Source organism: Rhinopithecus bieti, unplaced genomic scaffold (genome assembly GCF_001698545.2).
Source record: "Rhinopithecus bieti isolate Rb0 unplaced genomic scaffold, ASM169854v2 scaffold_8911, whole genome shotgun sequence".
NCBI classification, from domain to species: Eukaryota; Metazoa; Chordata; class Mammalia; order Primates; family Cercopithecidae; genus Rhinopithecus; species Rhinopithecus bieti.
In genome coordinates, this window is record NW_016806084.1 from 1,805,847 (window position 1) to 1,830,549 (window position 24,703).

At 37.6% G+C, this 24,703-nt stretch overlaps 1 protein-coding gene across 1 annotated transcript in view; it reads right to left on the reverse strand.

The window, feature by feature from the left end:
* Positions 1-24,703, reverse strand: part of FTO (FTO alpha-ketoglutarate dependent dioxygenase) — a 415,105-nt gene that overhangs the window by 245,069 nt on the left and 145,333 nt on the right.

The window sequence follows — 24,703 nt, forward strand, 5'->3', positions numbered from 1 at the left end:
CAAAAAACAAAAAACAAAAATCAGGTGGGCGCAGTGGCACACACCTGTAATCCCAGCTACTCGGGAAGCTGAAGCAGGAAAATCGCTTGAACCCGGGAGGTGGAGGTTGCGGTGAGCCGAGATTGCGCCACTGCACTCCAGCCTGGGAGACAGAGTGAGACTCTGTCTCAGAAAAACAAAAAGAAAGAAAGAAAAGACTTTTTTTTAAATGTTTAAGACAAATAAATATTCAGGGAATTTGTTGCTAGTAGACTTGTATTGCAAGAAATTTGTCAGAAGAAAAATGATATAGGTCAGAAACTCAGATCTACATAAAGAAAGGAAGAGACTTTGAGATGGAATAAGTGAAGGCAAAATAAAACCATTCTTTTCTTACCTTTAATTGATAGAAGAGATAACAATTTATTCACAATAACAACAATGTATTCAATTATGTATGCCACATATATATATATATGCCTATGTATGCTTATTTGTAACTAAAATTAATGATAGCAATGAGTATTAGAGATGAGAGAAAAAATTAGGAATATTTTATTTTACTGTACTTGCCCTATCTGTGAAATAGTATAGTGTTATTTGAAAGTGGACTTGGAACAGTTGTAAATGTATACTGCAACCTCTAGGTCACTACTTAAAAAGTAAAAAAAAAAAAAAAAAAAATATGTAACTGATATGCTAAGAAAGCAGATGCAATGAAATCATGGAATACTCAAAACTACAGAAGCAGAAAAAGAGTGGAAGACAAAAATGGGAAAAACAAGACAAAATATAGAAAACTTAACAAATATAGTAGATATTAATTCAAGTGTATCAATAATCACTTTAAATGCTAGTGGTCTAAATATACACATTAAAAAACAAGAGATTATCAGAATGGATAAAAAACAAGGCATATGTTGTCTACAAGAAACTCAATTCAAATATAAAGATACACACAGATTAAACTTAAAGAAATGAAGAAGACAGATACACTCTGCTAACATTAATCTAAAGAAAGCTGGAGTGCCTATATTAATTTCAGACAAGGCAGATTTCAGAGCAAAAATAAATTATCACAGAGAAAAAAGGGTAGTACATAATGATAAAGGGGTAAATTCTCCCAGAAGATGTAACAGTCATTAACATGTATGCACCTAATAATAGAGCATCAAAATGTATAGGGCAAAACCTGACAGAATTGCAAGGAAAAACAGACAAATCCACTACTATAACTGGAGACGTCAGCATCCCTCTATCAGAAAAGGACAGATACAGCAGACAGAAAATCATTAAGGACATAGTTGAACTCAACAATATCATCAGTCAATTGAGTATAACTGACCTACATAGTCTATTTCATTCAACAACAGCAGAATACACACTAGCATCAAGCTCACATGGAGCATTCCCCAAAATAGACCACATTCTGGGTCATAAAACACATATTACCAAATTTAAAAGAATGAAAATCATACAATGTCTGACCTCTGGCCAGAATGGAATTAAACTAGAAAACAAGAACAGAAAGATAGTTGGAAAATCCCCAAATACTTGGAGATAGAACAATATACTTCTAATAATCTGTGGGTCAAAAAAAATCTTAAGAAAAATGAACTAAATGAAGTGAAAATACAACTTATCAAAATTTGTTGGAAGCAACATCAGCACTGCTTAAAGGAAAATTTATAGCATTAAATGCCACAAATGTATAGCATTAATATAGCATTCTGCTTGCTTATGTTAGAAGAAGAAAGATCTAAAATCAATAAGCTAAGCTTCAACTTTGTGAAGTTAAAAAAATAACAAATTAATCCAAAGTAAGCAGAAGAAAAGAAACAATAAAAGTTAATGTACCTCAATGAAATAAAAAACAGAAAACTAATAAAGAAAATTAATGAAAGCAAAAGCTGGTTCTTTTAAAAGATCAATAAAATTGATAAGCCTCTAGCCAGACTAAGAAAAAAAGAGACAAGAAACATATTACTAATGTCAGAAATGAAAGAGGTGACATCACTACAGATCCCATGGACATTAAAAGGATAATTTTAAAATGATATGAACAGTTATTTACCCCAAAATCTGATAACCTATACAAAATGCACAATTCCTTGAGAAATAAAATCTGCCGAAACTCATACAAGAAGAAATGAGTAATATGAATAGGCCTATCTCTATTAAAGAAATTGAATCAATAATTAACATGTTTCCAAAGCACCAGGCCCAAATATGTTCACTGTTGAGTTCTACCAAACATTTAAGGAAGAAATTATACTACTTCTTAACAATCTTTATGAGAAGGTAACAGGGAATACTTCCAAACTCATTCTATGGGGTCAGCATTGCCCAGACAGACATTACAAAAGGAAAACTAAAACCAATATTATCTCATAAGCATAGATGCAAAAATCCACATCAAAATATAAGCAAATTGAATTCAACAATGTATAAAAAGAATTATACACCACAACCAAGTGAGATTTCTCCCAGGTATAAAAAACTGATTCAACATTCAAAAATCAACTAATGTAATCTATCACACCAACAAGCTACAAAGAAAAAAAAAATATGATCATACCAATAGGTATAGAAAAACCATTTGACAAAATGTGATACCCATTCATGATAAAAAAAAATCTCAGTAAACTAGAAATAGGGAAGAACTTCCTCAACATATAAAGAATGTGTAAGGAAACCTGCAGTGAACATCATACTTAGCAGTGTGAAACTAGAAGCTTTTCTGCTCAGAGGAAGAATAAGACAAGGATGTCTCCTCTCAACATTTCTTTTCAGTATCATACTGGAAGACCTGGCTGACACAGTTAAGACAAGAAAAGAAAACAAAAGGTATATAGATAGAGAAGGAAAAAATTAGAGTATCTTTGTTCACAGATTATATTATTGTCTGTGTAGCAAATTCAAAAGGATCAATAATTTAATCTGACTTTGAACAGACCACTCTGGCAGCTTTATAGGAAAGAGGAAGAACTAAAGGGGAAACAAGAATGGAAGCAGAAGGCCAGTCAGGAAGCTGTTGCAGTAAGTCACGCAGGGGTTAACAGTGACTTGAACTGCAGAGACAGGGGAGGAGATGATGAACAGACAACAGATTTAGAATGTTCTAGGAAAAGATAATAGGACATACTAATGAATTAGATGAGTCAAGTCAGGAAAAAGTAAACTCATGAGCAACTCTTGGGGTTTTCACAGCAACAACTAACTGAAGGTAAATAAGTCACAAAACCTTAGGACATTGCAAAATAATACTACAAAATGCAATTAGAGGTGAGGATGAAAACATCAGTGATACATTTGGAGTTTTAAATCCAAATATAAACATAACAATAGAGAGGATCAAAAGCCAAGATGGGCTCAGAAGTGTGACTTTAAGGCCTGATGAAGAAGGCTAAGTGGCCATTCTCTCTTCCCGTTTGCCATCTCTGAGGACATTCCTGAGCAGTTTTGGTTGATCCTGACTATGTTGCCTAAAGGAGGTTTCAGAGTCAAGCAAAATAATAAAAAAGTGGAGTTTGAAGGGGGGCTCCCCCGGCTAGATTCCCATAAAAGACTGGGACAATTTCTAGGAAATACATAAATGCCAGTCTCATCTACCCAAATAAAAGCCTTATTACTCTTATGCTATTAATACTGGGACCCACAGACATAATTAGGGGAAAAATCACCACCTTAATGAGCCTGTTTGTTAAGTGCTTTTGTTCCACTGAGGGGAACACTGAGTCACCTAGTGACTCAGGCCAAATGGCAAACACAACACTAGAAGGTATACTTTGAGGCTTCCACCTTCATTTAAATCCTTGGCAACTCTCTAATCAAACAGTTCTTTTGAAATTGCTTCCAACTGTATCTAATCCTTTATGACTTTTAAAAAAGGAACTTGTAATTTTCATTTAAGAGCTTCTAATTTATCAAAAACTCCAAGTCTATAAAAGTGACTCAAGTTTCATGGATTGTGCATCTCAAAGGATATGCTTCAGACCTTCCCAGCTTTAAAAGATTATTCCTAATAATTTTTAGAAAAAATAAATTAAAGAATGTCTATTTACCAAAGCTATCTCAGAATACAGCTGAAACTTGACTGACACTGGATCCAACTGGAGTAAGAGTTTGTAGATGATGTGACAACACACATACAAAAAGAAAGGACGCTCTCACTCTTTGCTGGCTGAATGCTGCGTGCCCTGGCAGTGGTGAAGACAGCTCTGGACATTCACTGTAGCATGAAATCTCATCTCATATATAAAAGACCACAGAAGCAATGCTATAATTTACGCTACGGTGACCAATTCATGTTCAAGACTTTCCTGGTTTTAATACCGAAAGTCCTGCATCCCAAGATCCCCTTGACCGCAGACGAAAAGGGCAGTTGGTCACCCTAAATTTACCCCAGCCCTTATTTCCTTGGGTTTGTTGTCACGTATGTTACCAGGGCCATTTCACCCAAATTTCTTACAGAAACAATCATGACTTTTGCTAAAGGCACTCTTGGGGTAAATAAGCTGAATACTGAAATCCAATTTTCCCAGCTTCAGACAATCACTGAAGCTTTTCATTCTTACTTACCTGTCCATTCTCATCTCTCAATCTTAATATTTATGACCTTATTTTTCCTAGATGTGGGCCATCCATGGCTGAAAACATTTTCAGAATTTGATAGCCAATGAAAGGGGGAGGGGAAGGTTCCTGGCAAGATGCCAGTATAGACACAGGCCCTGTCCCATTCCTAGATTCTCAATGAGTCAATCAATGGAACGTAAAAATGGATCAAAACCTCTTCTGGCACTATATATTAGAGAAAGGTGCTCAATATGCCAGAAGTGCAAATGATTGTGCTGAATATAGTATAGGTGGAATTAGATTAAAGAAGGGCAAAGAAGGCTGACACGTGATTATCTCTCCAAAAGAGCAGCGAGCCTGATAAACATACCAATCAAATCCTAAGTGCAATGTTCACCTCTTAACTCAGAAAGCAGAGAGCAGGAGGGCAAGGGGAGCTTACGAGGCACCCAGAGAGCAAGGCTCTTGCCTCTGTAGTGAGTATTCTATGTACACAACCTGTGATACTCACTGTAGCGAGAGTTCTATGCACACAATCTGTGATACGCATAGACCCCAGGATGTATTGCTGTTATAAGCCACGACTCTGAGTACCAGGCATTGCAGAAACAAGGAACTGCAGCAACCAGCAACGATAGGAGTGGGCCAAAACCTACCATGGTTTGCTCATACTGCAAGCATCCACATAAAGACAAAAACAAGTGCTTAAGCACACTCCAATTTATAAAATCTCTATCTGGCTGTGTAAAGACACATTTTCTTCCACCTTCAAGTAAAGGATTTGGCCAGGAATCCATACTAATCTCTCACAGAACCAATCTCAGCTACTTGCATATAAGCCAGTACTAGTCCACTTTCTATGAGGATAAAGAGGTAAGGAGTCATTGCCAGAACTATGCAAAATTACTACAGTTCAAAGGAATGGAGGCACTTTGATCAAAACTGTCTTTTCTGAAAAAGGTTTACTCGAACTGACATGATAAAATTTTAGAAAATTCTCAGTTTTTCAAGAAGACACTTGATTCAAGAAGGCACTGCATCTGTGAAAATAAGGTAAGCAGACATGAAGCTGGAACAGTATGAGATCAGGAAAAACCACTTGCATTGATTTTTTTAATACCATTTCTTCATTTAACATGGCAACAGATGGACTGAACAGCAGAAAGCATGCTGCAGAAAAACCAAATTACTGAGCTGGATGAGTGAACTCAAGAGATTCTCCTATAACTCAGGGAAAATATAAGAAATGAGTGATGGAAAACCTAAGACATGAGGAACAGATCCTGGAGATCAAAATGTACTTAACAGGAATCACAGAATGAAAGTAAAATACAGGCCGGGACCGGGCGCAGTGGCTCACGTCTGTAATCCCAGCACTTTGGAAAGCCGAGGCGGGTGGATCACGAGGTCAGGAGATGGAGACCATCCTGGCGAACACGGTGAAACCCTGTCTCTACTAAAAATACAAAAAAATTAGCCGGGTGTGGTGGCAAGCGCCTACAGTCCCAGCTACTGGGGAGGCTGAGGCAGGAGAAGGGCGTGAACCCAGGAGGCAGAGCTTGCAGTGAGCCGAGATCACGCCACTGCACTCCAGCCTGGGCAACAGAGCCAGACTCCATCTCAAAAAAAAAAAAAAAAAAAAAGAGAAAGAAAGTAAAATACAAGCCAGGCATGGTGATTCACACCAGCAATACCAGCACTTTGGGAGCCCAAGGCAGATGGATTACTTAAGGCCAGCCAAGAGTTCGAGATCAGCCCTGTCAACATGGTGAAACCCTGTCTCTACTAAAAATACAAAAAAAATTAGCCGGGCATGGTGGCAGGCGCCTGTAATCCCAACTACTTGGGAAGCTGAGGCAGGAAAATTGCTTGAACCTGGGAGACAGAGCTAGTAGTGAGCCGAGATCACACCACTGTACTCTAGCCTGGTCGACAGAGTGAGACTCCACCTCAAAAAAAAAAAAAAAAGTAAGATACAGAAAGATATAAGAATAATCAAAGAAACACTAGAAGAATGTTTTCCAAGGTTGTGAAAAGACCAGAGTCTGCACTATGAAATGGTTGAGCAAGGACATAAACATATTCTGTTAAAAAATTAAATATAAAATACTACAAATGTCCAAACAGAAAATACAGCTTACCACAATGAAATCCTATATGAAGATGGCCTCAGACATCTCCCAACATCAAATATCAGAGGTCACAGAACAATATCTATAGAGTTGTTGGTGGTGGTTTTTTTGTTTGTTTGTTTTTGAGATGGAGTCTCGCTCATCGCCCACGCTGGAGTATAGTGGCACAATCTTGGCTCACTGCAACCTCTGCCTCCCGGGTTCAAGTGATTCTCCTGCCTCAGCCTCCTTATAGCTTGGATTACAGGCATGTGCCATCACACCTGGCTAATTTTTGTATTTTTAGTAGAGATTGTGTTTTGCTATGTTGGCCAGGCTGGTTTTGAACTCTCGACCTCAGGTGATCCGCCCACCTCGACCTCCCAAAGTGCTGGGATTACAGGCATGAGCCACTGCACCCAGCCTCTATAGAGTTTTAAGGGTGAAAGTTTGATGCTCAATAATCCTATAGCCAATCAAAGAGATATTTACAAATGAAAGGATAGGAAGTCGTCACTCTTCCATAATGCAAAGACTCAAAGAATATGCCACGACCACTTCCCTGCTATTAGTCTTCATGAATATTATTAGAAATTACATTTTGGCTGACCAAGAGAACAATCAAGAATTTTTTTTAAATCACAGTACAAAAAGGCTAGCAGTAAGCATAAACGCAGTTAAATAATTTCATATATTGTTATTTAATTTAATGCAAGTATTACAGTTAAGACTTAAATGGAAAGATGTTTCACCTAAAATAAATATTAAAAATCTAAGTACAAAACTGAAAATTGGGTATAAGAAAATACCTGGGAAGTGGGCAGAAAGGTTGGATAAAGTAAATGTTAAGAAAAACACTAACTCCTCAACAGAAAAATGAGCAAAATACGATCAGCCAATGAATAACAGAAAGAAGTAAACAGTGGCCAATAAAAATAAAAAATGTTCAACCTCATGAATAAAGAAACGAAATTTAAAATAATAGCATATTTTCGCCCATCAAATTGGCAAAAATATTTGTAAATTGTAACGCTTAGCACTGTATAGAGTAGGGTAAAGGAGGCTGGTGGAAGTAACTGACGATCACATCTCATACACTGCAGGTAGGAATGAAAATAAAAATGTCTCTAAGTAACAGCCTGACAATAGAATATGTACTGTGTAAATGTTCACACCATAATACCTCACCAAGGCATTCAACTTCTAGCAATATTTCCTGGGGAAATAAAGATATATATACAAAGAGGTTCACTGTAGCAATACACAAAATATCAAAAAACTTGAATAACCAAAGTAGATTATTTTGTGATTTAAAACATTTTCTGAACTTTACTGAAGGATAATTGACAAAAATTTTATATATCTACAGTGTAAAATGTAATGTTTTAATATATATATACATTGTGAAATGACTTCTAAAACCAATCTAATTAACATACCCATGACCTCACAGTAATCGTGTGTGTGTGTGTGTGTGTGTGTGTGTGTGTGTATGTGCGCTAAAAACATTTAAGATCTACTCTCTTAGCTAATTTCACGTATGTAATACAGTATTAATAAATATAGTTACTGCTACGGTTTGGATCTGTGTCCCCACAAAATCTCATGCCGTACTGTAATCCCCAAGGTTGGAGGTGAGTCCTGGTGGGAGGTGACTGGATCATGGAGGCGTTTTCTCATTAATGGTTTAGCACCATCCTCTCGGTGCTGTTCTCATGACCGTGAGTTCTCACAAGATCAAGTGGTTTAAAAGTGTGTGGCACATCCCCCCTCACTCTCTCTTCCTCCTGCTCCGGCCATGTGAAGTGCTGACTCCCCCTTTTTGCTTTCCAGCATAATTTTATGAGGCCTCTCTAGAAGCCAAGCAGATACCAGCATCCTACTTCCTGAACAGCCTGGGGAACTGTGAACCAATGAAACTTCTTTATAAATGACCCAGTCTCAGGTATTTCTTCAGAGGAATGTGACAGACTAATACAGTTACTATGCTGTACATTAGGTCTCTAGAGTTTATTCATTCTGCATAAACAAAACTTGGTATCTTTTGACCAACATCTACCCAACATCCCTCAAACCCTTGGAAACCACCACTCAACTCTGTGCATTTATAACACTGTTAGATTCCACATATAAGTAAGATCATGTGGTATTCGTCTTTCTGTGCCTCATTTCACTTAGCATAACATATTCCAGATTAATCCACATTGTCACACATGACAGGATTTCCTTCTTTTTTAAGACTGAATAATATTTCATTATGTGTGGATATGTGTGGGTATGTGTGTGTAGATGTAGATATATAGATATACTTACCACATTTTCTTTATTCATTCCTCTGTTAACAGATACTTAGGTTGTTTCTAAATCATGGTTTTTGTGAATAATGCAGCAATGAACATGGGAATAAAGATATCTCTTTTAGATACTGATTTCATTTCCTTTGGATATGTATCCCAAAGTAGAATCGCTGGGTCATATGAAATTCTATTTTTAACTGTTTGAGAAACCTCCATGCAGTTTTCCACAATGGCTGTACCAATTTACACTCCCACCAATGGTGTACAAGTGTTCCCTTTTCTCCACATCCTCACCAACACTTGTTATCTATTGTCTATTGTATAATAGTTATTCTAACAAGTACAAAGTAATATCTCATGGTTTTGATTTACATTTCACTGATGATTAGATGTTGAGCACATTTTCATATACATGTTGAGCATTCACATGTCTTCTTTTCGGAAATGTCTATTCAAGTCCTTTGCTCATTTTTAGGTCAGGTTACTTGTTAACCTGCTGTTGAGTTTTATGAGCTATTTACATATTTTGGATAGGAATTCCTTATCAAATGCATGGTTTGCGAATATTTTCTTCCATTGCATAGGTGGTCTCTTCACTCTGCTGCTGTTTCCTTTGTTGTGGAGAAGCTTGATAGTTTGATGCAATCACATACATGTACTTTTGCTTTTCCATAAGTTTTGTATTTCCATATCTTTGCATCCCATAAGTTTTGGGATATTGTCTTTCCATTTTCACTTGTCTCAAAAGATTATTTGATTTCCCTCTTCATTTCTCGCAAATTGATTGTTCAAGAAAATTTCCACGTCACTGTGGATTTTCCAACTTTCCTCTTATTATTGATTTCTAGTTTTATATCATTGTGGTCAAAAAAGATGCCTGATATGACTTCAGTCTTCTTCAATTTGTTAGTACTTACTTTGTGGCCTAACATATGATCTATGTTTGAGAATGTTTCATGTGCACTTGAACAGAATGTGTTCTTTTGATGTAGGATGGAATGTTTTGTATATGTGTTAGGTCCATTTGGTCTGTAGTGCTGTTCAAGTCTGCTGGCTCCCTATATATTTTCTGAATGGATTTCTACTGATTTTCCAAAATGTGGTACTCAATACCCCTACTGCTCCTGTATCGCTATTTGTCCCTTCAGTTCTGTTAATATTTGCTTTAAATATTTAGGTCCCAATGTTGAGTGCATATATACAGTTATCCCTTGGTATACAGGAGGGATCGGTTCCAGGACTGTGTGTGTATCCACAAATCAGTGTATACTCAGGTCCTACTGTTGGCCCTGCCGAACCTGTGTATATGGAAAGTTGGCTCTCCATACATGTGAGTTTCTAATCCCGTTAATATTGCAATTTCGATCAGTGTTTGGTTGAAAAAATCTGCATATAAGTGAACTCACAAAGTTCACACCGATGATTCTCAAGGGCCAACTGTCTTTACAATTGTTACATTTTCTTGATGAACTGACTCCTTTATCATTACATAATGAAATTCTTTGTATCTTGTGACAGTTACTGACTTAAAGTCTATCTTGTCTGATATATGTATGGCCAGTCTCTTTTGGTTACTATTTGCATAAAATATTTTTCAATCCCTTTATTTTCAGCCTATGTGTGTTTTTAGCCAAAGTGAGTCTCTATAATTTAATCTTAGTTTTTAAATCCATTTAGCCACTCTACGTCTTTTGATTGGGAAATTTAATCCATTTACATTTAAGTCATTACTGGTAGGTAAATACTATTGTCATTTTGTTAATTGTTTTCTGATTGTTTTGTCGTCCTTTGCTCCTTTCTTCTCTTGCTGTCTTCCTTTATGACTTAAGGATTTTTTTCAGTGGTATGCTTTGATTCCTTTGTCTTTACCTGTTGTGTATCTACTAATCTACTATGTGTTTTTGTTTTTCCTTGTGGTTACCATAAGGCCCACATAAAACACCTTATAGTAATAACAGTCTACTTCATGCTCATAACAACTTAACTCTGCATATAAAAACTCTACACTTCAACTTGTCCACTCACATTTTATGTTATGGATGTCATAATTTACATCTTTTATATGTTGTGCATCCATTAAAAATTATTGTGGCAGCAACTATTTTTAATACTTTTCACTTTTACTTTGATAGAGTTACAAATGATCTATGCACCACCATCACAATATTAGAGTATTTTAATTTGAGTATATTTTACCTTTACAGTGAATTTTACAGTTTCGTATGTTTTCATGTTAGTTAGGACTTTTTCATTTTAACTTAAAGAACAACCTTTAGCAGTTCTTACAGACAGGTTTAGTTTTGATGAACTCCCACAGCTTTAGTTTGTCTGGGAAAATCTTGCTATTTTATTTCTGAAGGATAGCTTTGCCAGTTTGGTTTTCTTGGCTGGCACAGTCTTATTTCTTTCAGCATTTTGAATACATTATCCCATTCACTTCTGGCCTGCAAGGTTGCTGCTGAGAAATCCACTGATTATCTTACATGGGTTCCCTTATATATAATAATCCACTTTTCTCTTACTGCTTTCCAAATTTTCTCTTTGTCTTTGACCTTGGAAAATTTGATTATAATATGTCTTGGTGAATTTGACTTTATTATTAATTTATTTGGGGTTCTTTGGTCTTCATGGATTTGAATATTCATTTCCCTCTTCAGATTTGGGAAGTGTTCTGTCACTATTTCTTCAAATAAGGTTTCTGCTCCTTACTTATCTCTCTGTTCCTTTTGTAACTCCCATAACGTATATATGAATTTACCTGATGATGTCCCGTAAGTCCCACAAGCTTTGTTTTCTTTCTTTTTGGTGATTCAGACTGAGCAATTTCAAATGTCCTATCTTAAAACTCATTGATTCTTTCTTCTGCTTCATTGATTCTGCTACTGAAGCTCTCTATGGAATTTTTCATTATAGTCATACTGTCCTTCAGCACACAATATTTTAAATTATGTGTCAGCTCATAGATCTCCATTTCTATAGAGTCAATAACTAGTGTTTTATTTTTTTTCCTTTGGTCATGTTTGCCTGATTATTCATGATCCTTGTGGCTGTGTGTTGATGTCTGAACATCTGAAGAAGTAGGAACCTCTTCCAGGCTAGCTTCAGCTGGGAAAACCTTTCAACAGTCACCCCATCCAGAGATTATGTGTGGGCCATCTAGTGGAGTCCATGAGCAGGCTTGTTGCTAGACTCCTTAGGTGAGTTGGCCTGGTGCTTAAATCAGCAGGCAGGCAGCCCTAATACCTGGGTCCATTGGGAGGAGCCTGGAACCTGGGTCCACTAGGGCACACTTGGAGCTTAAGTTCACCTGGGTGGGTGTGGTCCCTGCATCCCCAACGGCAGGCCTAGAATGTTGGTCTGTGGGTGTAAGCCTAGATCCTGGGTCCACTGGGGTGGGCCTGGCAATTGTATCCACAGGGGTGAGCTGGTGCTAACACAGTCCTGAAGCTTAAGTCTGTGAGGCAGGCCTGGATCCTGAGTCCACTGGAGACTGGGTCTATATGGGAAGTCCTGGATTCTGGGGCTTCGAGGGCTGACCTGGAGCCTGAGTCCATGAGGGCATACCTGGTGCTACAGTAGGCTTGGAGCCTTTGTCTTTGGAGGCCACCCTAGCACTGGGGTTCACTGGGGTGGGCCTCTTGCTTAGTTTACAGAGAAGTTGGGTGCTCACTTCATTCTCCTTCCCCTACACAAAGGGTATCCCTCTTGACACTGTGCTGCTCAGGCTTCAGGGAGAGGTGACGTAGGTAATTTGAAACTGTTCTTCCTACTCTCTTCAATGTGTCCTTTCTCATTTCTGTGCTCCACCCAGGCAATGTAGTCTTTAACCTGGATTCCTTTGCTCTTAGAAAGATATTCTGTGCATGGATAGTTGTTCAAATTGATGTTTCTATAAAGAGACAAGTGCTATTCTGACATCTTGCTTGATATAAGTAAGGGATTAATTTTTAAACCAGTTTTAAACAATCAAATTGAAGAACTGTTTACTGATAAGAAAAAAAATGCTCAAAATATAAAAGTATCAGGGAAAAAAGATGCAAAATGTTTATACAACAATGATATTAATTATATAGAACAAGATAAACACATTACAAGTATAGAAAAAAAAAAACTAGAAGGAATGAGACCAAATAATTATAAATAATATTTTCTCCCTCTTCTTACACTGCAAGTTGGCAAATCTTCTACAATGGCATGTACCCTAATCACAGTCCAAGGTAGACATTTTTGCTTCATATTAAGCATCCTGAAATTGAACCATCTAAACATGATGCTTCACGACTGGATGAATATAATACTTTAAATTAGCAATACAAACGTTAAAAATAAGATATTGATGTTTAAAGCTTCAAATGGAAAATTCATGAAGAGATTCCAGAAAAGAGGTGATTCATTCACGCAAATAAATAGGACAGTAAACAGTGAATCAGTGAAACTGGTAAGAGCTTTGGCAGTTTCGTAAATCTTCCCCAAAATAAAATTTCCATGGAAGCGAAAAGTCCATAAACAGAGCATGGGAGATAAAGATAATCTCAGGATACATAACTTCCCTCCCCTTTTGTTAAAAGTAACTTTGTGGAATGCTAGCCTTCGTGATGGTGAAGAAGAAGTAGAGTCGTGAAGGTAAAATTGATTTGTTTTGTCTTGGTTTTTCTTTCTTCCTTTTTTTTTAGAAGGAGTCTGCTGGCGTCGCCCGAGCTGGAGGGGCAGGGGGATCTTGGCCTCAACCAAACCCTGCCTCCGGGGTCAGCAAATCTCCTGCCTCAATCTCCCAAGACGGGACTATAGGCAGTGTCACCGGCCCAGCTAATTTTGGATTTTTACGATGAGTCACCTGACGGCCCAGGAGGCCCGATCTCTTGCCATCGTGATCGGGCTCTACCTGGCCTCCCAAAGTGCTGGGTGACAGGCATGAGGCCACCTCGCCTGGCCCGAGGTTTTGCTTTCTAAATAAGCAAAAAATCAACCACTTGCCAGGCTACCCTTTCTCTTTTATTCCTACAAGTTGTAATTCCTTCCCCCCGCCAGGAACACTGCAGTGTACAGCCGATTGGGAAAAGGAAAGAGAGAAGGAGGTTGATTGACAGAAAAAAAAATGAAAACGGAGAGAGGTAGAGACAGAAAAGATGATAAAGGTTTTCTCCATTTCCCCCCCCTTTTGTAAGTGCAGAGCTATCACTGGTCGGCCCACAGTTCCCACTAAACGTGGAACTGTGAGGACCAAGAATGCCTCAAAGTTAATGAAATGAAACAGAAGAAGCCATTTCGAACCTCTAATCCCCGTTTCCTACCGCTTCTGACCTCCTTCTTACGCATCCCTGTCATATCCAATTTGCATTAGCAATTAAGAAAGAAGCTATTGGTTTCTGGCTAATAACGGGAAGAGAGAAAAAGATTTCTCTCCAAATATGTGGTAATCCATTATGTGCAAGGTTCTACATACTGTGGTGTAGTATAGAATATAACTATATATGAATATATAATGAGGCTGGGTGTAGGTGATCACACCTGTAATCCCAGCACTAGTTGGGAGCTGATTGGGGGATCATGAGGTCAGGAGTTCTCAAGACAGGCTGCCTACGGGACCAGCCTAGCCAAGATGGGAAACTCTGTCTCTACTAAAAATACAAAAATACCAGGTGGTGGCGGGCACCTGTAACCCAGCATACTCGGAGGTAGGCAATAGAATTGCTGAAAAACAGGAAGGGCGAGTTGCAAGTGGAGCTGGGAGATCGTGCCACTGCACCTAGCGCTGGTGAACAAAGCAAGACTCTGATCAAAAGAAAAAAAAAAAAAAAAAAAAAAAATATATATATATATATATATAGAGAGAGAGAGAGAGAGTCAGAAAGCTTAGGTCTACTAGTAGCTTTCTAGACATAAGCAGCTGGAATCCCTTATCCTAAGTGAATTAATGCAGGAAAAGAAAACCAAATACTGCATGTTTTCTCTTATAAGTGGGAGCTAAACACTGAGGAAACATGGACACAAAGAATGGAACAACAGACACTAGGTTCCACCTAAGGGTGGAAGGTGGGAGGAGGGTAACGATCAAAAAATTATCTATCAGGTACTATGCTTATTACCTGGGTGATGAAATAGTCTGTATACTAAACCCCCACAATATGCAATTTGCCCATGTAACAAACCTGCATATGTATCCCCGGAACCTGAAATAAAAGCTGGGAGAAAAAAAAATACTTCTGTACCAATAACTACAGTCCACAGGGGAAAAAGTTGTGGCATCCACAATGAATGGTTGGTTCCCTTGCCATTAAGGGCATTCAATTTTTTTAACATCACCCCTAAATAAATGAGCTATACACATACCTAGATGAGGGGGTAGAGAGAGCAGTGTGAACAAAAATAAGAAAAAATGTTGTTACCCCAACCAATTGTAGGACAGACTACAAAACCACTATAATGAACTAGCCAAGGACTATGATTTATATCTTTGTACCTTTAGGTATGTATCTTATGTACCTTGAGATCATCTTCCCCCCATGCTTGTTTTTTTTTTTTGAGATGGAGTCTGGCTCTGTCGCCCAGGCTGGAGTGCAGTGGTGTGATCGCGGCTCACTGCAACCTCTGCCTCTTGGGTTCAAGTGATTCTCCTGCCTCTGCCTCTTGAGTAGCTGGGATTACAGGCACGCACCACCACACTCAGCTAATTTTTGTATTTTTAACAGAGACAGGCTTTCACCATGTTGGCCAGGCTGGTCTCGAACTCCTGACCTCAAGTGATCCACCTGCCTTGGTCTCCCAATTGTTTTTATAAAAGTTTTCACTCCCATAGAAAATTATATCTAGGGGTAAGATTTATAAAAGTAGCCAAAGCTCTTATCACCTTGACTGATGGGTGTGCACTGTCCTATTTATTTGGTAAATAAGTATCCCTGAACAACAACAACAAAAAACTGTATTGGGCTTAGATTACAAAGTCTAAGGAACCATCCAGCATGAGGTATATAGTCTGACCTTGAAATGTGCTGCAGGGACTGACTGGATGAGGAAAGTCAAACTAATTCCCGGCCTAGTCCTAAATTCAAACCTTCAATAAGGATCGACTGAAAAAAATAATGGCATCATTCACAGTCATTCTTCCACTGTCTTTACAGGAGTGGCAAGTAACACACACAGGATATACAACCTAAATAAAGACCTAAAACAACAACAACAACAACAACAACAAAAAACATTTCCTGTAGCTCATGCCTTTGGGAATTATGTTCAATAGACAGGTGGCCAAAGAGGGAACATGAAGACTGCTAGCCAATGGGAAAAATTCCACCACCAAATTCAGATACAGAATTACCCCCAAACAGTGTGACTCTAACTGATGAAATATGAGAGAACAAAAACATTTCAAAATGCACAGTAAAACATTCCTCCTCAGCTTAAAAGAAACCAACACATTATTTTTACCTTTGATGGTTTTCTTATAAAAAATTTAGAAGAGAAGGTACAGATGGATCCAGATACTGTGTCACTTTAGAAAGTTCTGTGATGTCATGTGGTTAGACTAGATGTAAGGAAGTGAAGCATGAGTTACTGTGAAAAAGAATAGGCTGCCATGGAAGATTCTAAATTCTGTCTCTGGTAATCTCCAAGCATTAGGTGAATGGCCATCTGTTTGAGAAGGAATTTCAAAACCTTTCCCAGTCAGGGGCTTTCAAGGATAGAATTAATACTTCCTTTTGCTTGTATAACAAAGACACACTACAATGAAATGAAAAAAAAAAAAAAAAACAACGCCAATCTTCGGTTCATTCATTCACTTATTAGTTCAACAATTACTTAGTAATCACCAGCCATATTCAAAGTACTGTGTTAGGTGCTGTACAGGACACAAAGCTAAAACAGCCCTTGCCTGGAAGAATCTAAAATACGGTATAATTTTTAGAAAATTCTAAGAAAGAGAAACACAAGTGATCCAAGTAAAAGTGGAATTGGTAGGAAGTCTCAGCCAGAGCAATCAGGCAAAGGAAAGAAATAAAGGGCATCCAAATTGAAAAGAGGAAGTCAAACTATCTCTGTTTGCCAGTAATACGATTGTATACCTAGAAAGTCCTAACAACACTTCCAAGGACTCCTAGATTTGAAAAACAAATTCAGTAGAGTTTTGGGTTACAAAATCAATGTACAAAAACCAGTAGCACTGCAATGCACTAACAATGACCAAGCTGAAAATCAAATCAATAACTCAATCCCTTTGACAATAGCTACAAAAAAAAAAAAAAAAAAAAGTACCTAGAAATAAACTTGACCAAGGTAGTCAAAGATCTCTACAAAGAAAACTACAAAACACTGATGAAAGAAATCACAGATGACACAAATGAATGGAAATCCACACTCATGTATGGAATCATCAATATCATGAAAATGACCATACTGCCCAAACAAATTAAGAGATTTGATGCAATTCCTATCAAAATACTAATGTAATTTGTCACAGAATTAGAAAAAAAAAATCCTAAAATTCATACGGAACCAAAAAAGAGCCTGAATAGCCGATGAATCCTAAACAAATAGAACAAATCTGGAGGCATCATATTATCTGACTTAAAATTATACCACAAAGCTGTAGTAACTAAAACAGCATGGTACTGGTATAAAAGTAAATACAGACTGATGGAACAAAATAGAGAAGCCATAAATAAAGCCAAATACTTACAACTAACTGATCTTCAACAAAGCATATACTGGAAAAGGGACACCCTATTCAAAACAGTGCTGGGAACATTGGATAGCCACATGTAGAAGAATGAAACTGGATCCCTGTGTCTCACCATATATAAAAATTAACTCAACATGGATTAAAGACTTAAATTTAAGACCTGAGCCCATAAAAATTCTAGAAGAAAACTCTTCTAGACATTGGACTAGGCAAGAATTTATGAATAGGACCCCAAAAGCAAATGCAACAAAAAAATAAATAAATGGGACCTAATTAAACTAAAAAGCTTCTGCACAACAAAATAAATAATTATCAGAGTAAACAGACAATCTACAGAATGGGAGAAAATATTTGCAAGCTATGCATCTGACAAAGAACCTATAAGGAATCCAAACAAATCAGCAAGAAAAAAAAAAAAAACAAACAAATAGTTCCATTAAAAAGTAGGCAAATGACATGAATAGATATTTCTCAAAAGAAAATATACAAATGGCCAACAAACATACAAAAAAATGCTCAATATCACAGATCATCAAAGAAATGCAAATTAAAACCATAATGAGATACCACCTTATCCTAACCAGAATGGCCATTATTAAAAAGTCAAAAAATAACAGATGTTGCTAGAAAGGTAGTGAAAAGGGAGTGCTTATACACTGGGGGTGGAAATGTAAATTACTACAACCGCCATGGAAAACACTATGGAGATTTCTCAAAGAACTAAAAGTAACTCTACCATTTGACCCAACAATCCACTGCTGGGTATCTACCTGGAAAAGAAGTCATTATATCAAAAAGACATCTGCACACATATGTTTATTGGAGCACATTTCACAATAGCGAAGATACGGAATCAATCAAAGTGCCCAACAACCGGTGAGTAGATAAAGAAAATGTGATGTGTATACATACCATGAAATACTACTCAGTCATTAAAAAAAAAAAAAAATGAAATCATGTGTTTTGCAGCAACATGGATGAAACTGAAGGCTATTATTCTAAGTGAAATAACTGGACAAACAAATATTACATGTTCTCACTTATAAGTGGGCACTAAGCTATGGGCACATGAAGGTGTAGAGAGTGGTACAATGCACATTAGAGATTCAGAAGAAAGGAGGGTGGGAGGGGGGTGATAGATTACAAAACAAAAACAAAAACAAAAAAAAACACTTATCAGATGTATACTACTCAGGTGTCAGGTACGTTAAAATACCAGACTTCAACACTATACAAATCATCCATGGAACCAAAAACTGCTTATATCCCTAAAGCTACTGAAATTTAAAAAAATTTTTTTTTTTCTTGAGGCAGTCCTGCTCTGTCACCCAGGCTAGAGTGCAATGGTATGATCTTGGCTCACTGAAACCACTGCCTGCCTTAGTGATTGTCCTGCCTCAGCCTCCTGAGTAACTAAAACAGGCACTAGGACTACAGGTGCCTGCCACCATGCCCAGCTAATTTTTGTATTTTTAGTAGAAACGGGGTTTCCCATGTTGGCCAGGCTGGTCTCAAACTCCCGACCTCAGGTGATCCACCTGCCTCAGCCTCCCAAAGTGTTGGGATTACAGGTGTGAGCCACCACACCTGGCCTAAAATGATGTTCTAATGGAATTTGCAAAGGTGTTCAATGAGAAGAAATCCCAGTATGATAACTGTGGTAGGTGGGGTCTAAAGAAGCCAGTATTTATCAAACATTGAACAAGTCACATGACGAAACATCTAGTGACATTGAGCAATCATTATAGCATGCTTCTTCCATCAGTAAGAGTAAAAAAAGACAATTATAAATTCCAAGGGGAGAGGGAAATTACACAATAAAGTTATGATTCAAATACAAAGCAAGCTAAAATGTAGTGTGATTTTGAGCTTTTGATGAAGTATAAAATCTTGACCTGACATGTGCAGTACTCCTCATTCACTGGCACTGGTTGGATGGTTATAGTAGATTACGTTTTCTACCTATTAATTCCATCACTCTTATCTGGTTTTGCAATAAACAACACTTACATCAACATCATTATGTACCGGCCTTCTAATTTCAGATCAACTTATAAGCGTGCTTGTCTTATCAAAATTACAGATCTGTATGTAAAATTGTAAACCTCAATCATGTCAAAGTAATGATATGGCTGAAAGAGAACTTTAATTCCCCATACTACACACTAAAATTCAAGAGAATGTATTTATCAACTGGTCCTAAAGGAAAGTAATTAAGGAAATAAACCCCTAAAGGTAAAGGTTAACTAGCCAAATTTGGCAAGAGTGAGAGGTAGTATCAGAACAGTAATTCCACAACTCTTTTTTTTTTTTTTTTTTGAGACAGGGTCTTGCTCTGTCACTCAGGCTGGAGTGCAGGGGGGTGATCACAGTTCCCTTCAGTTTCAACCTCCCGAGCTCAGGTGATCCTCCCACCTCAACCTCCCAATAGTTGCAACTATGGACGGTTGCCACCATACCTGGCTTACCTGGCTTTTTTTTTTTTTTTTTTTTTTTTTTGTAGAGACAGAGTTTGCCATGTTGCCCAGGCTGGTCTCAAACTCCTGGGCTCCAGCAATCTGCCTGCTTCCGTCATTCTTAATGGATCAACAAACAAGAGTGCTTTAAGTTATTAGATAAAGAAATAAAAGTACAAGTATATATATGTTTAAGGGTTAGGGAGGTAATCAAAGAATAAAATGCAAATACAGTGAAAAGCAGTTACCTCTAAGGAATGGAACTTGGGGATAGGTGGAGTTTTTCACTTTCCATTTTAGATCTTCCTCAACTTTCCATTTTAAATCTTTCAATTTTCATTTCCTCGTGCATGTAGTATTTTTATAATAAGAATAATATGAATGACATACTACCATAAAAAAATTTCCAGCACATACTAAGTACAAAAAACAAATACTAGAGTAATATTTATAATAAAGTATCATTTATGTTTTTTAAAAATACAGCAGCAGCAACAACATATATTTTAAATATGCCAACATAACTACATTTATGTTAAGGCTTACAAAGGACCAGATAGGAAAGCAAGGTGAAAGAGAATGTCTACATTTTATTTCATATAGTTCCACAAAGTTAGAATGAGAATACATGTGTGTTCACGTATTAGTCGTTTAATTATTTTTTTCCTTTTTTGGGGGGGCGTGGGGACGGAGTCTCACTGTCGCCCAGGCTGGAGTGCAGTGGCGCAATCTTGACTCCCTGCAACCTCTGCCTCCCAGGTTCAAGCGATTATCATGCCTCAGCCTCCTGAGTAGCTGGGATTACAGGTGCATGCCACCACACCTGGCTAATTTTTTTTTTTTTTTTTTTTTTTTTTTTAAGTAGAGACTGGGTATCACCATGTTGGCCAGGCTGGTCTCAAATGCCTGACCTCAAGTGATCCATCCGCCTCAGCCTCCCAAAGTGCTGGGATTATAGGCATGAGCCACCGCACCCAGCCATTTTTTCCTACATTTTTAAAGAAAAAGGATACCGTGACTATAAAATTAGTAGAGATAGCATGGGTCAGTGGAAGAAAGAATAGCTTTGGTCTCAGAAAAATTTGGACAAAAGCTTCACAACAGGTAGTGTCACCTTGAACAAGACATTATACTTCTCTAAGCTTTAGTTTCTTTTTTTTGGAGTTTTATTGAGATCTAATTCATATACCATACAATTCACTCATTTTAAATATCGAATTCTCCTTTGAGCAAGAGCTGCAAAAGAAAAGAAAGAAAAAAGAAAGTATATAATTCAATGTATTTTAGTACGTTCAGAGTTGTGCAATCATAACCACAAACTAATTTTAGAGCATTTTCATAGCCTTAAAAGCAGCTCTTACCCATTAGCAATCAATCTCCATTAATTTTTTTTTCTGGAAAAAAAAAAGTGAGTGTCAGAATGAGAGTCTACTATTTATTAGTCCTGTAATAAGGAATAAATAAAAATACATCAAATCTGCCAGCACAATGCCTGGACCTTAGCAGGCACTCAAGACATGCATTTCAGGTAAAGTTCAAGACACCAAATGATAGAGAAATGAGCAAAAACCTGGATGTGACAAAAAAGTATAAGAGGTAGATAAAGCCTTTCAAGTACTCAGGAGCCTGCTCAGATCCCTATCCTTCCAGTAAATTTCACAAGTCATGACCTTCTCCCTATTAAATACAAAAAAAAAAATCAGGTATCAAGTAAAAAAGCACAAGTTTGAAAATGTCAGTATTTGGGGGCATATTTTAGAGTGAAAGTTTCAGAAGGAGAGATACATCCTCACCCTTGGAAAAAAAAATGAACACAAGAAGCAAACAGTGCAATTCCTGAGAAGATAACAAGAATGCCAGAAGTTCATATTGGACAAGCAATGGAAACTATACTGTCATGTTTCTACTTTTCAAAGTGAAAATAAACATGACAGGTGCTCATTTGGCTGTTCGAGCACTTTCCACTTAAATAGCAGTTCCTCAAGCTTACCAACTGCAGCCTGAAGTTATAATTTATTACTGGTTTCTGTATTATTCCCTTGCCTCGGCAGAAAGCAGAACATAGCACCTACATTTCAAGACCCATGAGAGGTAATAAAGTATAATTATTTTAAATTTATGATTAAGCCATAAATTATATGTACTTTTTACTTTAGTTGGTCATTCAGAGGTTGGGGAGGAAGGGAAGGGGGTCAGAGAAAGAAATAACAAAAGCTTTTTCCTTTGAATAAAATGTCTAAATCAGGGCAAAACTGAGGGACACCTGGAGGATTTACAAAGATACCACAGTTTCCATGCTCAGTCCCAAGGGAGCTCCCGCTTACGAGTCTAAACTCCTGGAGGCCTCTGTTCTTCCTGCTCACAGGGCTAGACACTCCAATGAGAGTGGCCATGTTGAGTCAAAAAATAGAAGCATGGTAATTTACAGCTTAGACCACATCAAATATTTCTGTGCTCTGGTTCTTGCTGCCTCTAAGCCATAGGTATTTCAAGGAAGGTGAACTTAATCTGTAAAAAACTACTGGCCAGGCTCTAAAAGTAAAGCTGGCCTCAACCGAAGTAAGACTGATTACTACAGGGCTCCGATAACCAACAGACGAGATGTTAACTCTTCTCACCCTTGAGAATCCATTGGTAAAACTTCCCTTTCTTGTAGTTCCTGTATGTGGCAAATACACATATGGAATGGTATTTTGCGAAGGTGACAAAACTCTGGGCGTGAAGCTGGATAAGAAAACAGCATTCAGCATTCTTCTATCACCCAGTCGTCTCATTGGTTCTCCAATATGCCATGGTCCAGTTCCCACTCTTCGTAAGTCTGCACTTTCAAATTATAGCTTGCAAAGCCTATTCCCATACATTTTCTCATTTGAACTCCCAAAAACTCTGAGAAGGAAGAATCATTAAGCTCCCATTTTACAGTGAAGGCAGAGACTCAGAGAGGCACTAGCAATACACAGGCAACTGACAATGTAGTGAGTCTGGGACCCAGTTACCTGATAGAAATAATATGGTCCTTTCATTACTCTACCCTAAACTGTTGACAAGGTAAAGAAAAACTGAAAAAGAAGGACTATGCGTTTACATTTCTATTGCAGTTTTCTTTTTTCGCAGTGGAACTTTTACCTGGCAACTTAAGTTTTGAAACTGTTGATTGTTATAGTAACAGCAAATACTTGAAAGTGAGATTTAGTTGGGCTTAAGAAACAAAAGTAAATAGAGCAGAGAGAATAGAGTCATCAATGGTGACATGTAAAGAATAACAATAATAAATTAAGGGGGGAAAAGAGGGCTTTTGCCCCAAATGTTTACCTAGCACTCACCTTTGTCCTGAAACATCCCACCTCCACACCCAGCTCCTGGTTAATAAACATAATTTTGTTGATGTCCCTTGAACTGTATAATCTGTTCCACAAAAAACAAACCCACAGTTTGTCTCCAAGCCACTTTTAAGTCCCTAACTCCCTGGTTACATTCAGTCTATGGAAAACATCTGTGGCAAAGTAAATCATCCTACTCTGAGAAAGACCAGAGTGTTTTTTTTTTTTTCTCTGAGTGTGTTTTGAAGTCCTGGTTGGAAAATTAGTGAAAATTGTAAATCTGTTTGCAAATCTGGTCATGTCTAACTCTGAGATTAGGGCAAAGATTCCAATTTAAAAGTAAAACCGTGACAACCCCAGTTAAGCGTGTCCTCAGGCACTGCCAACAAGGACTTCACTCACTTCCATGGGCAGTGGATTTATTACAGGCACCCGACACGTTCCCCATCAGACACCCCTGGAGTATTTACTTGAGACAGCAGGGTTCAGCCTGCACTTCCTCTGCAGACCAATATATTATTATAAATTGAGCTAAACTGTTTCCTTTTCATAAGTGCTATGAAGTTCAGATTTCAGATATCAGCACGGGGCCGAAGTTCCTCCCCCATGGGGCTCCTTGTGCTATTTGGACTTAAAAGTAAACAGAAAAGGCAGCATTAGACCATGGTTGCCTTTACTTTTGAATTTTTTAAAAAAGAATCTTCCTTTAGGAATATTCATTTCAGAAATCAAATATGACATCCTAATAAAAATATATATTCTAAGTGCAGACTTTGAGATATATTGTGCTGTGTTTGGCACAGTTCAGTAGGATACCAACTATTATCACCTACATCTAAAAATAAGACATGGGAAATCAAGAGTGGATTTTATATTATGTCTTGGATAGCAGCTCCTATAAAATAACACTAACTTCTTCTGTTTATCATGCACAATAGCTCAAGGGACCCAATGTATATTTTACAGTGTATACTCATTATAACACAAAAATCCAATGAATAATGTCATTATTTAAAATTTTCATTAAAATCCAGCTCTTTTTTTTTTTTTTTTTTTTTTTTGAGACGGAGTTTCCCTCTTGTTGCCCAGACTGGAGTACAATGGCATGATCTTGGCTCACTGCAACCTCTGCCTCCCGGGTTCAAGCAATTCTTCTGCCTCAGCCTCCTGAGTAGCTGGGATTACAGGCATCCACCACCACACCCGGCTAAATTTTGTATTTTTAGTAGTGACAGGGTTTCATCATGTTGGCCAGGCTGGTCTCAAACTCTTGACCTCAGGTGATCCA